Below are 16693 nucleotides of genomic sequence, written 5' to 3'. Positions count from 1 at the left end.
CGTAATCAGACATGGCATAGTTCCAAAATGATACATTGAATGAATTACACACCATTTGTACGTTGAAGATGTTGTCATAACATTGAAATCTAAGTCACAATAACTTTTCTTCTAATCGTGGAAAATTTCAAGTGTTTATTTCAATATGGAAAAATTCCGCTCCATCACGTTCGAATCTTCGGATTTTATTTTTAAATCGAAGTAAGTATATGCTTTAATGTAGAGCGTTTGAAAACCATTAATCATTCTACCAAATAAAGTTGTTAAGCAAGGAACGGCAACTAAATGTTAGCTTCCGTACAGTGGTTAGAGTTATTTATGAAAGAGGATCCAGCGTCACATGCAAAAGGTTTTTTGCTCTCACTCATACAAAGTATTGCATCGAACAAGTAACTTTGTACGCAGTCACGCGCTCGAGTGCATAGTTAAATACACCAAGTATGTATTCGACCTTTCAAGAAGTGGTGGAGCGCAAGATAGAATTAGATCAGTCTGAAAACTCAGTTGAGAATAACTGGACTAACATAAAAAGTGGATTTCAGGAGGCCGCTAGAGAAGTTCTAGGGAGAAGAAAATGTGTTAAGAAGAAGCCATGGATCACGGATGAAGTCCTAGACCTCATTGAAGAACGGAGAAAGTATAAGAATACGAACACTGAGGAAGGACAGGCTTGCTACAAGAGAATAAGGAACGAGATTTGCCGCAAAGCGAGGAAAGCCAATGAAGCGTGGATGAGGAACATATGTGAGGACGTACAAAATAACCTCGTACAAGGGAAAGTGGAAGTGGCCTATAGAATAGTGAGGAACCATTTCAAGGAACAAAACACAAAATGTAATACCATAAGGGACAAGAATGGAAACATTCTAATTGAAAACGAAGACAAAGCCGAGAGATGGAAGGAATACCTGGAGGAATTATACAACGGGAGCAAACTTAGTTCAAAAGTTGTCGAAGAGGAAATTGAAGTTGAAAAGAATGACATTGAAGCAAGCATCTTAAGAGAGCTGAGAAGTGCGAAGAATTTAGGACCATAAGCCTGACCACACATGCGTCGAAGATTCTGACAAGAATCATTTACAGGAGAATTGAACGAAGAGCAGAAGAATTCCTGGATGAGGACCAATTCGGATTTAGGAAAAGCAGGGGCACAAGGGAAGCAATTTTGGCACTTAGGATGATCATAGAGAAGAGAATGGAGAAAAACAAACCAACCTTCATAGCATTTGTCGATTTAGAGAAGGCCTTTGATAACGTGGAATGGAATTCAATGCTTAGAATTTTGAAAGAAATCGGCGTACTCTACAATGATCGTAGAATTATTCATAGTTTGTATAAAAACCAAGTAGCTGTAATCAAATGTGGACCAAACGGTGCAGAAGCAAGAATAAGAAAAGGGGTGAGACAAGGTTGTGCACTTTCCCCCTTAATTTTTAATGTTTACATAGAGAAAGCCATCAATGAAATCAAGGAGAAGGCTTCGGGTGTCAATATCCACGGAAAAAATTGGTATGCTACGATTTGCTGACGACATAGCAGTCACAGCCGAGACAGAGAAGAATTTGAAGAAGACGTTGACAAACATGGAAAGGACAATGGCCAGATATCAGCTGAAAATCAAAAAAAGGGGACTAAGATATTAGTTTGCAGCAAAAGAGAGGAGGCTAAAACAAACATCAACCTAGGAAAGCATAAGCTTGAAGAGGTGAACGAGTTCTCTTACCTGGGAAGCCGAATTACCAGCGATGGACGGAGCAAGAAAGAAATACACAGCAGAATAGCGCAGGCGTAAAGGGCTTTCTACAAAAAGAAGAATCTTCTTACAGCTGAAAATACCAGCATAGAAGTGAGGAAACAATTCATCAGATGTTACATATGGAGTATGTTTCTCTATGGAAGCGTGGCTTGGACGTTGACAGCAGCAGAGAAGTCAAGAGTGGAAGCATTCGAAATGTGGTGCTACCGAAGAATGATGAAGATAAAATGGATTGACCATGTGAGTAACAAGGAAGTGCTAAGAAGAGTGGGAGAAAAGAGAAGCCTCCTAAAAACATTACGCAGAAGTAGGGACAACTTAGTTGGCCACCTTATGAGGCACGATGGTCTGATGAAGACAATCGTTGAAGGACAAGTGGAAGGGAAAAAGGGCAAGGGACGGCCCCGAATGAGTTATATAGGACAGGTCATAAAGGATGTAAAAGAGAATAAATATGTAGCTATGAAAAGATTAGTGGATAGGAGAGAGAAATGGGGAGCTGCGTCAAACCAATCTTAGGATTGTTGACTAATGATGATGATGATGATGACATTCGACATGAAAAAATCATTTGGCTAACCCGGGATGCGAACCCGGATATCCCCGATGGCCGGTCAAATAGGCTACCAATTATACAGCGAAGCGACCTTTTTACTTGAATATGAGATTCTCTTTTTCCTTGTGTCTAAGATTCGCCTAAAAAAAATTATTTGATAACGTAACCGACCGGCAATCGGAAAGATCTGGCTTCGAATCCCGGCTTAGCGAAATGTTTTTTTTTTCGTGGCAAATAACAGTCATGGTATATATAAAATACGCATATATAAAATACGGATATATGTATTCTCATTCATTTTTAATAATAGTGGAGTATAAGAACGAAAATTCCCTTCGAAAAAAAAAATGGGAAACATACGAAGTAAAAGACCTAACTTCAGTGCAGGGTGCCATCCAGGAAGGGTTATACAGTGTACTGAGGGGTAGCGGAAAATTGATCAGGTAATGTTCTTGAGAAATTTAAGTTTCTTCCCAATGACTACAACCGCGCTGCGGTGATGTTAGTATCATTCTAAACTGAAGAATTTATAATTAAATTACATTTAGTTGCCATAAAGTTCTAGACGTATTATTATGCCGAAGAATTTCAACAGTTAAGGTAAATGAGTCTACCTGATCCTGCGCCCTAGTATTTTACATGAAGTCACGCATTTTTATATCGCAATTTGGGGGTTTACTCCGACACGAAATCGTAATTTTAGTTAATGATTCGCTCGATGAATGGGTAAAAGATACTAACTACCTCGTTCAGTCATTCTCACAAAAATTAGAGTCGAAAAATCGCGGAAGTTGCCGCGCACTTCCGAGAAAAGTTGTATTCATCATCAGAGTTTCGGTTCATTACGACCTGAAGTGAGAACAATTCATTGAGAGAATCAGTCGCTCAGAAGAGTGTAAGCAGCGCGTGAAACAGGTTGTCGGTGAGAGATATAACGCTAACAGTGTTCATAACTTCACTCGAGAGAAATAAATATCCCACATTCGAGTTTTATCCTAGTGTATTGGTTGTTTTCTCGTCACACCTACTACGCAAGTAAAATTCTTGTCTTATACTTGTAAAACTGGTTCGCGGGTTTATTGGATCTCATGTATCTATTTTTGCTTACAAAAGCATATTTACGCAAATAGGAGATAGTTAACGATTAAATTTGGTCATCTAGACGTCATCGCTGTATTACATCGACCAAGCATCAACCCCTGCTTAGTGATACGTTGGTTCAAGTTCAAATTCTTTCTTTTCGGTGACTCACGTAATAATTAATATTAATAATTTTAATAAAGGAATATTTTTTATAAGAAAATAACTTATCGAAGTTTATTCCCTCGGTTGTAAGTTATCGAGAAACATATACGTCGGAAATGCGAGACAAATAAACCAACGTGATACTTTTCACATCGTGTTTAGATGACATAACGGTTACTTTTGAAAATATTTAGACACGAAATGAAGGTATACACAATATATTGCCTACTTGGTGAAATATTTATTCTTTTTTAGCGTCGGCAAGAACTTAAAAGGCGATGGTGTAACCTAGGACCTAACTGATAATGTGCAGTATATTCTCTATATTCATCTTATTTTCAATGTTTGGTTACAAAAAAATTAATATGTTATAGTCATAGCCAATACATTATCGAGAAGTACTAAATTTAAAGCAGTGTCTCCTACTACAGTGTAAATAGCATATTTTGTTGTAGGTTTGGAATGCCAAAAATAGTTAAAATAATTTGATAGTGTATTTATTAGCTGCATCACGTTTTTTACAGATTTTACGTGGACGAAAATACGTGTCTAAAGATATAAAAACAGTTAATAATGTATCACACTTAAAAAGGATTATTCCTAGTACTTATTTTCTACCTTCCCACAAAAGATATGCTTCCTATTTTCTCCTCTATTGGTCTTCATATTCTTCTTCCTCTTAGATTTCCTTTCACTTTCCTTGCATGAGAACAGAAAACTTGAAAACTCGTGCTCCCCCCGTTTCAAACACACCGCTCGCAACACAACACAGGGCTTCGGATGATAAAGAAAAAAAAACTGTTGGCTCGCTGGGGTCCGAAGATGGGCGAGAGAGAGGAAAGGAGGGGACACAAGGGACGTTGGAGGGGAAGTAGTGAGAGAGACTGCTGTGGGGTGGGAAGCTCTTTCCTCGAGAGTGGGGGATCACACAGCAGCGCCATGGAAGAAAAGATCGTAAGCGCTTGACGTTGAGAAAACACGCTCCGGAATTTGAGCTACAGCGTGGTTATTACAAAGATGACATTCATGAAACGTGTCTTATTTCCAAGAAGAAGGATGAATGTTCTCATTTCCCGAAAAAAAAATTCAAATCGCGTTTTCTACGTGGTAGAATTACATCGAGAAAACAGGCGTTTTATTGTGTTTTTCAGCGCCAATAACTAATTAAGAAATGCTTTTCAGATAATTTTTTTTCACTAGCCTTCAACAATAATCTTAACTTAAACCATATCCAAAAGAAGTTCTCTCCAGAGTGGAGTATAAGCGAGTAAATGGCGAGCAAATTGAAGTCTGCAGAGCCGTTTTTCGCGGAGGTATAGAACACCCTTAAGGTCTTGCGGGTAATCACACACTCTCAGTACCAACCTTTTCAGCCATTCATAGTGGGCACTCTGCATCATCTCGGACTCCAAGGGTAGTTGGGCTCCCTCTTTTCCGGGCTTATAACCCCACCAGCGATATTGGTTCCCATTCAACTTATACTTTGTTTATAAGAAATACAGGGTTCCCACTCAACCGTGAAAACCTTAAAACCATGAATTTCATCTACCGTGAAAAAACCTGGAAATAGCCGTGAATTTCGTCATAAAACCTTAGAAATCTCTCAAACTTGATTGTAGAACTACGATAGACAGATTTAAAAAAAAAATCGATATTTAGATCACGTTTCAAGGCCGAGTCACGTGCAGATACTGTCCACGAATTTATCTGCACATGTGCATTCGAAGCGCAATTATTAATTGGTCCATGTGCCATGACAGCACATTGACCTTAAGCCTGCGATTGGAAGACGTTAACCCTGGCAAAAATTCAGGCACTCCTTCACTTCCCTGCCACCCTGCTGTCTCCAGTTTCCCACTCACACCCTTTAACCGGACATGAATTTTGCTAACGATAGGTGAAGTAATTAGAGATAGCACTTTCATTGCTGCGTTTGCATTCAAGGCATCTGTTGTTTATGTTAAATTTTTAGTTAAAGTGCGGCCGGTGATTGTTTCATGATCGATATTTCTGCCTAAAATGCCTTGTCTATAAACCGTGAATTTGGTGACATTTAGACCGTGAAAACCTGGAAAAAACTGTGATTTTTATAATGTAGTTAGAGTGGGAACCCTGAAATAGCTACATGGATAATTGTTGTTTGCACATAAATTGCAAACTGTGAATTGAATTCCTCTTTCTTTTCTGAGAATTTAATAGTTAGAAAAGTTAATATTTATGGTAGAATTTTGTTTAAAATTGTAAACGCAGTGCTAAAGATAAAGAATTCAGTTCTTAGTTTATATTTTTTGAGAAAGGAACAAATATTAATTTTGCAAAATGACTGAATAAACAATTGTATGACCATAGCCTCTTACCACAAAGGGGGGTAATATAAGACGAGGGGTCCAGGCACCTACTCCTGGATTTCAAGGGTTAGGCCAAAGCTCAGCTGCATTGGGTTCGGAAACTTAGACCCACGACCATCTTGAAAGAGGAAGAGCAAGTAGCCAGATATTTTCGGCATTCATTTGCCTGCGTAGGAAAATCTCTGACAGATATTGTCTTTCGTCTCCTGGGTCAAGATACGTACTGCCAAATTTTCCTGTGTTTAATAGCAAAAGGGTTAATAGTCTCATTTCATTCATCGTGGTGTCAGGAACATCATGCACGAATAATACCTTGTTAATTGAACATCATGGGAGCTCAATGAGTATACTCTAATAGTATATTCTAGGTAATATTAGCGGACTAGCCTGTGGCCAGGCATGTAGCCAAGGTGATTTTGTATGAAATTTAATTTTTGAACTCAGCCAACACTTGGGCAAATTTGTTTTTCATCATCAGGACTTAAAGCATAAACACTGGGAGGATGATTGGGAGATTCTTGGGAAAGGAATCACAGACTTCCACAGAGATGAATCCTTTTGATAGCTCCTTCCATTTCTGTCATAAAATTGAAGCATGTTTGTGTTTCAAAGTCATGAAAAATCTGGATTAAATTGTCATTTTATTTTAAAGGCACTGTAATACCTTAACAAATGGGACCTTCTCAAGCAATGCGGAAAGTGGTATTTGAAGATTTAAATAAGTAAATGTTTTTTACGTGAAACCCATGCCCTTTATTCAGGTTTTGAGTTTCTAGCAAGGTGTGAAATGAGTGAGAAATGCATATAGCCAGCATGGTTGGTACATTTGCAACCAATGGGTAATACCTCCAAGCTTCATTGCGGCTACTTTTTCTATGAGAATAGTCAAGCTTTTTGTCTCTTTAGAACCAGTCAATACCATGTCGGTTGTACAAAATACTCCATGCACAATTCTTCTCTGTATTCTTCTCAATTACAGTAGAATCCTGATTTAACATTTTTCAGGGGGGACAAAATTTAAAACACTAAATGCGGAAAAACACAAAATGAGGACCTGCCATTTTTTTTCAGGTTTTAGGGTCTGTAATGATTGGAATGGCTTTTTATGAATAAAAAATATTATTTCAAGTAACTAAAAGGTGCTGCATGCAGCAAAAAATTCATTGATCAAATGTTCTCTGCCCAATGAAGGTTAGATAATACTTTTCAGGAATCAGCTAAAAAAATGGGTAGTAAAAATAAGTAAGGAGAGGATGACAATTGTTTCAATGAAATATTTAAACATAATTATAATATACATCAACTTAGAAGCACCACACGGAATATTATTATGGACATTAGTGATTCCATTTTTACGCATATTTTAGTAGTCTCGATGAAATTTTAAATTTTTTTCTGTAAAAGTGACATGTAGGTGACTATAGCATTTCTAAAATAATAAGAAAAGGTGCAAGTGGGTAGTCGAAAAATCGTCATTGCATCAATAAAGATGAGTGAAATAAAGCGACAACAGAAGACCGCTAATCCCGAATTCTAAACTACCGAATATCTAGTAAAAGGGAGGTTTTGTGGAATTTTGCCAACTTAACGTTTTCTGTTGCCTCGTGGAAATGAGGGATTTATGAGCTTTTAAAAAGCCTCATGTGCGCACATTTTGGATTTTGAGGTCATCCAAAAAAGGAGAATCTTATTTCTAGTATGCGTACAAGTCGATGTTGATTCAACTCGATGATAACATCAGATTCGTTGTCATATATCCACGGCCTCATGCAGGTCGAATGGAGCCGGGAGAAGTTGCTTACGCGGTGCGCTGATCACCTTGATTCCGACTCACCTTGTTTCTCGGCAGCTTTTAATAAAATGTGGTTGGATCTTGAATAACGATTAGCTAAACTCTTTAAGTGAAAAGGTTTAATCTTCAACAGAACAGGATTTCATCTAAAAAATTGTCAGTGCCTCTGGAGTTTGGCAATTTCGTCCGAGTTATGATGTCGAAGTCAACCACCAAGGGATTCCTGCTGGATTTTCGTATTTTTCCGCGGTCATATATTTTACCGTGATTATGCGGTGATTTTTTTCCAGCATGAGCGATTTATTTAGAGTCATGGACCGTGATAGTTCGTTAAAACTCTGATTGTCATTCTCTTTTGACATAAAATAGCACCAGATAAATATCTTCGAATCGACAGCAATATCAACCAGCCGCATGTCGGTAAATGGGCTCCGGGATATCTAAATTACGATGTAAAATAATGTTGTTCCGTAGGGAAAGAATGCTCTCACTCACGATCATGACAGGGGAAACACTTCCTCGGTTCTTTCGCTGTTCCTCCGTGGAAACTGACCTTGGAATGGATTATAGAAAGAATCTTCTAGTGAACTGCGCAAATGATATTGGGCCTCCTCTTTTGAAAAGAGAAAGTAGCCGACTGGAAAAATATTGAGCTAACAATGGACTGCCCGTAGAGAGTAGAGTTGAAAGGGGCATAAACCATCAAGTGAAAACATTACGAGAAAACCGTCATTGCAGCGGCCCTCGCAGGATAACTTGTGTCATCAGTCGTCGCGTATCATCGAAGTCAAGTTCAAGAAGTGAAGGATAAGGTAGTTAGAGGTTATTAAGGGATGACTTTGCTCCATTAGATCGGATCTGATACAAAGGGTGCTTTCCATTCTTGCGACTCACGCGTCGACTTGTGTCTACTCGCGTCATTTGTTTATAACTCTCCTATTCCTGAGCGTTACCGTTTGTTGACTTGTGTCACAACAGTCGGCGACACACACCGAATGGAACACGAAATCCACGACGCAAGTCGACTTGTGTCGACGTGTGTCAATGAATGGAAAGCACCCAAAAAAGTGCCTGGTGTTTGGATCAGAAGGGGAGCGAAATATTACGAGAAGACAAATCACCCAGTTTGCGAGTTGAAGGTCCCAGCGCTGCATTCGCGGAAGAAAGCAGTCGAAGAAGCGTTCCCCGGTAGATTCTATCGACTCTTGGTCAACTTTCATGAGACTCTTCTTGTCGATGAGCAGAAATTCGAATAGTTGGATAATCATTTGCATGAACCGTCATGAAAAAACGTTAAATCTGGCAAAAAATCTTGTGCGGGAAAAATGTTTACGACCATAAATGCGGAAAAACGCAAAATGCGGAAACATTAAATACGGATAATTTTTACATTGTCCTAATAGGGAATGAGTCGGGATCCCAGAAAAAACGCTAAATGCGGAAAAAAACGTTAAATCCGGATCCGACTGTATTCTCTGAGATACATGCAGCATGAAGTGGTGAAATTGAGAAAGATTCATGAAATTAGACTACATAGGTGAAGCACATAATGGGATTTCTTCTCCAGTAAATTAATGCCAGTAATCACCAGCATTACCTAGATGATTTTCAGATTTCAGTTTAGTTTCATGTAGCCAATTCACTACATTTTTAATAGAACCACTATACACTATTAATTTTTTTAAGCTGTGAAATTCTCACTTTGCACAGTATTTTTCTTACGAAATTGCAATTTTTCGTTAACTTGTATCTAGTTTTTAAAAGCGATTGTAGCGTCAAAATCCATTTCTAGGCATTCAGTTTCCTAAAAATTTTCAGGGGGAGCACACGCAAATTCCCCCGGTAAGGAGGGTCCCATCACGAGCTCCAGCTGAGGGCCCCTAATCATACCCCCAGACCGCCCATGGTTGAGATATATTTAATATTACTAAGGGTGCGATTCATAGACGGCACTTTAGGCTAAAGTATACTTTAGCCGGGCTAAAGTCTGCTTTTTCCGTTTCATAAACGCCACTTTAGAGGAAAAATGGCCGAATCGTCACTTTACCGTAAAGTGCCCAACCGGAGCTCACTTTAGGGCTAAAGTGTCCTTTACGGATGAATAAATATGGCTGCACCGGCTGTTATTGAAGTTGAAATATGAAGATATTTGGGTTACGGAAATGAATATGAACTAATTTTTTGGTGAGAACACAGCAGCAAACTGGCGCGTTTCAAGAAATAACCATACAAGTAATATATGTCTTTTCCCTGAATATATATCGAGTCGGTATTGATGGAGATGACCCAATTCTTATATTTTGAAGTTTAACTCTATCGGTCGTGTGATAATTACAACACAGTAATTGGTTGAACAGGTTGGCATAATTTATGTTGATTTTATATACAAGTTAATTGTTAAGTTCTTAGGTTATTTATACGTTCATATTCTAGAATTTTCCTTAAAGATACTTGAATATGATAGCAAAATTCTGTTTACATTGGCGTCAATAGCCTTCGTAAACAAAGACTTGATTTTCATATCGTTTGGCCAGCCAAATACTAGTTTCTACACCTTGCATTGCATTTTAAGCGTTTTCATTCAATATTTGCTTAATGTACTCTTTCCGTATGCCTCCATATCACGCTTAACATGTTTCTGTGATTGTGAAACTAGAGTCGAGTTTCTGTTTCGTTTTTCGACTATGCATTTGCATGTTTACAATGATGATATAAGATCTCGTCATGAAAGGCAGCAATAAAAAGTAAAACGTACTTTCCTTCATAGCCATATTGTCAGCAGCAAAGCAATGTTTTCTCGAGGATGTAGGATTGTTATGAAATGTTATTTACGCAGCATCACAGACTTCACTGACATTTTTTACTGCAAAATTCGTGAATGGATACTCGGGTTAGGTATTCACATATGTCGAGGCATCTTTTAAAGTAGACAAAGAGATATTTATTGATATAAGTCCATTCTCACATTCAACATGTTTCATTGCGTGGCCATTCATTCATTGGTTTTGATGATATAGATATTCTTGACTGTACATTCTCGTCGATTTCTCTAGAATATATAACCCCTTAGGTCAACATTCCAAGAATTAAAATATTGGTAAGCACAAAAGAATTCAACAAACACCCATACCTCATTCAAAATATGCGTCCAACTGAGACAACCACTGATCGGTAAATCTTCAAATTAATTGGCAGTTTCAAGTTAACGCGAGAGAATTTCACTATTTCACCCACCTTCAATGAACGTACACCATCAAACTTCGATTAACATGTAGTCCAAACAACCGTATGCAGTTAATCATAGAAAATGATCATAAAATGACGTGAAAACATCAGCATTTGAATATTTACTTCGCTGGGAACATCGAAGGGCATTACCAATGCACGTAGCTAATTAAAAGTGATCTTTTATTCAGCCAACTCAGTCATTAACGTACAAAAAAGCTAGTGGGGAAAAGCTTTCAATTACGCAGTATTCATTTACATTTGCACATAATATGAGAAAACGAGAAAATACAGCTTAATAAGTCTTAGCAAAATACAACACGAAAACCCAGTCGCCAGAAACATGTAAACAAGTACGCATTTAATATCGTGTGTCATCTTTTTCTTCACTTTTTCGCAGCGTTCATTGCCAACACTCAAAAATTTCAATGCATGATCGAGACTTTAGGATCTAAAGTTCCACTTTATAAAGTGAGATCCTTGGAACGACTCTGAAACGAACTTTAGCTAAAGTCTCACTTTACCGTAAAGAGAGACTTTGTAAAGTGAGCAATTTCAGTGTCGTCTATGAATCGCACCCTAAGATCTTAGTTTAGAATCATATTTTACACTGTTTCTGGCGGGAAAAAATAACGTGATACTCACCAACTTCCCCCCTCTCCCCAACGTGAGATTAGGTGAGAATAGGGTGGTTTCCTATAATTTTTTTTGCCTAAATCGAAATATTATTACTCCTGGAGTACGTATTTCACGCATTTAGATTTTTAAATGACGATATCTATTTTTCGCGATTAAATGAAAAGTGAAAATTTTCAAGCGCGCAAAAACGCAACGGCTAAGTATGAATGCTGGGAAAACTCCGTGTGACGTCGTTCTGGTTTCCGCCGCCGCAAGTGAGGTGACCTTGGGGCGAGGCTCTGAGCGCTGATACGACGCAGGATGCTAGCAGGTAGTAGAGTACCCTGCTAGCTGGTAGCACTTGGCTTAAATAAGGATTATTATTCCCCTATCAAACGAAGGAAACTTTCCGATCTTAGGTATCTTTAATGTGTGATTATTAAGAGATGTTTCCCTGAGCTCTGCGCCTCATGCATGCATTGGTAATCACAGACAATGTAAAACTCCTGTCTACTCGTGTAGAAACTAAGTCCCTGTGACGTGCGTGGAGTGGCATCGCATGGGCGCCAATCTGGCCTTTTTCAAATGAGGATGAAATTGACCATTAACATTCGTCTAAACTGGGATTTCCAAAACCAAATAATTTGTATATTGTGAGTACACTAACGGTGGGTAACGAATCGCAATCAGTGCCTTTCGTTTTCTTTGATGAAGGAAACCACCCTAATGCTTGACCTCCTGCTATACGCCTCACGTAATTGATGGATCCCCCCTTATCCGGTGTGAGACCCGATAAATCTTCACTGCCATTGTTCGCCGGGAAAGAACCAGACATCACATCCTCATTCAAGGATTTATCATTATGATTTTATCGTCTTAGTGCACGATACTCAAATTCATGCAGGTGCTGTACTTAAGTATTTTACCTACTACTGTGATGCTCATCTCTGCCTCCCAAAATCATTCTGCGACTAGTTTTTCTTTGGTATCTGCAACAATCGAGCTGATTTGCCTTCTCGTATTGTAGCAATGTTGCCGTTCGAAAATCCATACTGGTTATTTCAGTGAATTTTTAAGGACGAATTAAATTTTTCCGCGAAGATATTAAGTCGCTCGTTTTTCCCACGAAGAGTAAAAAGCTTTAATAAATGCTAGGTCATACTCAGCCGTTCATTCAACAAAGGCTGCTGTAATCATCCAATAATTTTCCTAAAAGCGTATGACATGGAAAAACAAGAACAAAACTTTTTCATAGGCACCAAGGATGACGTTCGCCATGAAAAAATATTTGGCTTAGCTGGATTCGAACCCGGATCTCGATTGTCGGTCTGGAGTGTTAACCAAGTACACCACCTTCTCAGAGCGAATTTCATGCTGTCCACACAAAAATTTTTGTTTTCCAGTTTTTATTAGTATAAATTACCACCGGTCCATAGCGTTTTATTTTTTGCAGTGAAGTATTGTTGAATGCTTATAACTTGTTGAGCAGCCTTGGTTCGATGAGCGACTCGGCCTAGAATTTATTAAAGACTTTAATTATTGGGGGAAAACGAATTTCAATATCTATCCGTTTTGGCACTCAACCTTGAAAACCTTAAAACCGTGAATTTCGCATACCGTGAAAAAAACCGTAAAAAGCCGTGAATTTCGCCCTAAAGCCTTAAAAATCTGTCTTGATTTCACGATCGTACAACTACGATTGACATATTAAAAGAAAAATGGACATTTCGATCATATTTCAAGGTCTGTCACGCGCGGACATGGCCACGAATTTATCTGGACACGTATATTTGAAGAGCAATTATTGGTCCGTGTGTCATGATGACACGTTGACCTTAAGCCAGTACCCAAGCCGGGAAACTGGTAACTGGTAGTCATTAACACTTACGAAAATTCAGACACTTCTTAACATCCCTGGCACCCTGGTCCCTCTATTTTCCCACGTACAACCTTTAGTCGGAGCTAAATTTTGCAAACGATATGTGACGTCAGGAGAAATAGCACTTTCATTGCTGCGTTTGGATTCGCGGTGTTTGTAGTTAACGTGCGGCCGATGATTGTTACGTGATCAATATTGCTGCCTAAAATGGTTTATCTACAAACCGTGAATTTGAAGACATTTAGACTGTGAAAACCTGGAAAAAACCGTGAATTTTATAATTTAGATTGAGTGGGAAACCTGACGGGATCGAAATTTCTAGTAGCACTCATGACTCAATAAAATTCAAAAACACGAAGAATAGAATTCCAGGCGACGTCTAAAATTTCTATTGCTTACAATAAGTGTAAGTATTTAAATAAGGAACGTTAAATAACACATTAAAATAATATTATTTAAAATTAGTAATTTTTAGTAAAAAGTAATTTTTGGTGTCTTTAAATTCATATACCTGTCGCATTAATCACGTAGGATTACCAGGCATTTTGCATGAATTTTTCTGCTTTGTATTGGCTGGACATAAGGGCGGATCGCTAAAATCGATTTTTTTTCAAATCCATCTGGCCCAATGAAAAAAAGTTGTGGGACCGATCAAAAATAAGGCCTGAAAAATTTGAGACCTCTAGGTGAACCCCTGACCCTCGCTCAAATGCAATTTAGGGGGGAGGGTCAAAATTCAAAAAATATAATACTTTATGGTCATTCCCTATAGATTTTGCCGAGTTACTGTCCTTGTTGGGCAAAAATTTCGTGCATTTTGACGTATCTGCTACCGTTTAGCCACAAAAATGCCTAATTTGAGTCCGCGCCCGCGAAGAAAATATTCCAACGCCCACGCAGCGTCGCGGATACAAGAGCAGCAAGCCGATCCCGTCCCCTCCCCGCTCGCTTCTCCCCCTCCCACGCCTCGAATACAGCAAAATTCATCCCGCGTGTGCTGCTAGGAGGGCGTTTATCTTTGATAATATAAATCGGAAGATGGTAGAAGGTAAAAAAGGATGCGTTGTTAGACGACTTGTCCCTTATTTGGCGCCTCGTCAGCGTTAATTTAAGAATCTCGTCGCTTTCCTTTGTATTCATTTTAGTTCACGAATCAAATCTGCTGTACCGAATCCTGTTTGCTTACTGCATACTCGAGGTGCAGCCTGGCAAGTGCGAAGTAGCACCTATCTTTCATATTTTCGCCCGCGGGCCTTCCCGCAACACGCCTGACAAATCCTAGCTTTTTTTACTCTACCACTTACTTACTTTTTTTAATCTTTAACGTTTATAATATGTCAAAGGCGTATATTAGGAGTAGAAGAGGAGGCTCGCCCCATCCCTGTCATGCTGTCATCTATCGCAAAATTAGTGATCACTCTGATTATGAAATTCTATCATCGGATTTAGAAAAAGTTCATTTGTGGAGCCAAGAGTGGGGACTCGAACTTAATCTGAGCAAATGCATGACGGTACATTTCTTGCGGAATTCGTCCAACTATAACCGTGTTTATGCAGTGGATGGTATTAACATAAAGGCAACAGACGAAGTGAAGTACCTGGGAGTTACGATAACCTCGAACCTCACGTGGGGAACACATATAAAGAATATTTGCGGCATAGCCCTGAAGAAATTAGGATTCGTCAAGCGTATTGTGGGAAGATTTTCGGATGAGAAAGTAAAAAGGTGCAGAAAGACTTAATCCGCGAACTGAATAAAATACAAAGGAAGGCTGCGCGTTTCGTCAAAAACTGCTACGGGCCTACAGACAGTGTTACCCAGATGTTAAGCGAATTAGGCTGGGAGCCGCTGGCGACTCGGAGGCTGCGCGCTAGGCTTAGATTGCTTGAACAATTGAGAATGGATATCTTTAAGAGCGACACAGAGAACATAATATTGGAGCCACACTTTATTTCCAGGTCCGATAGAAGCGATAAATTAAGAGAGATGTTTTGCCGAACGGATAGATATGGGAATTCGTTTTTCCCCCGAACCATAAAGGACTTTAATAAACGCTAGTCCAACTTCGTTAGGGCACTTCGTTTTTTTTAGCTGTCAACGGCTGGTGTCCTAACACACCCAGCCACAAGCCTTTTAGGCGGCTTGCGGGGTAATGTGTAGATGTAGATCCCATGAAAAGTTATTTAGGCACCAATACCTGAATTTGTTCAATGAATCATGTGCGAAGGTACGCAGGGTGTCCGGAGACCGGCATAATCGGGAATTTTGCGTGGATTTTCAGTCCCTGGAATTATTCAGGATTTATTCATTTTTTTTTCTTCCAACCTGGAATTTAAAAATCTTTTGTTGCAAATTCATTTCACATAAAATTTTGCCAGTTCAACATCGATTTTCTGGGCTAAAATGTGTTTGTCGAATTTTTTCATGCAGTAGCTCAGTAGAACTTTTGCGTAGTAGAGCCAATTTTATGAAAACGTACATTTAACAATATATCTCGTAAATCAATTTAAATTATGACGAATTTCTTGTTGAAGTGGTGCCAAGTGAGGCATTAAAAAATTAAGTGTGAAATTTCGATTACAAAGTGTAAGTCTTTAAATTTAAAACGAAAAATACTGCATAAACATAATATTATTTTAAAGTATTGAAATAATTTTGGGTGATTTAAATGTCTTATCTATCGCCTGTGCTATCTCAGTAATCACGTATGATTAACCTGGAATAATTCATGAATTTTTCTGTTTTGATTGGCTGAACACCGTGGTATGACCGCGGCATGCAGTTATGTTTCGTCTATTTTGTTATTGTTTTTAAATACCTATTCATATGTAAAAATGCAATGGCACACCCTTACTTATGATGAATAAATCTAACTTTACATTGATATAACCTCCTCCTACACTAATCTATCAATCATCTTAAGGTATTGTAAGGCCAAGCCCTCTTTGTCTAGGTATCTTCTCTCATAAGGCAGAGAGAAGAAAGCCGCTATCACCAAGCTGAACTTTACGCACGTTCGTGAGATCTCTGTCGCCATCGCCTCCCGTCACCTAGGTTACGCTATGCATTGGTTCGTACCACCGAACCAATGTATTGATTAGCTTATGGTTGAGGGGTGAAATAAGGGGGTTTCAATGTAAGAGGGACCCCCCAAAATGAGGTTCTTTATACGCCGTTGTTATTGTTGTTGTATTGAAAATATGATGTACGAAAAAGTAAATTTTTTCCAAGTGATACAGTTTTCCAAGTTCATCAGTTTTTATCAATTATAAT

Source organism: Ischnura elegans, chromosome X, assembly GCF_921293095.1.
Source record: "Ischnura elegans chromosome X, ioIscEleg1.1, whole genome shotgun sequence".
In the NCBI taxonomy this organism is placed as follows: Eukaryota; Metazoa; Arthropoda; class Insecta; order Odonata; family Coenagrionidae; genus Ischnura; species Ischnura elegans.
This window is presented reverse-complemented; position numbering follows the sequence as displayed.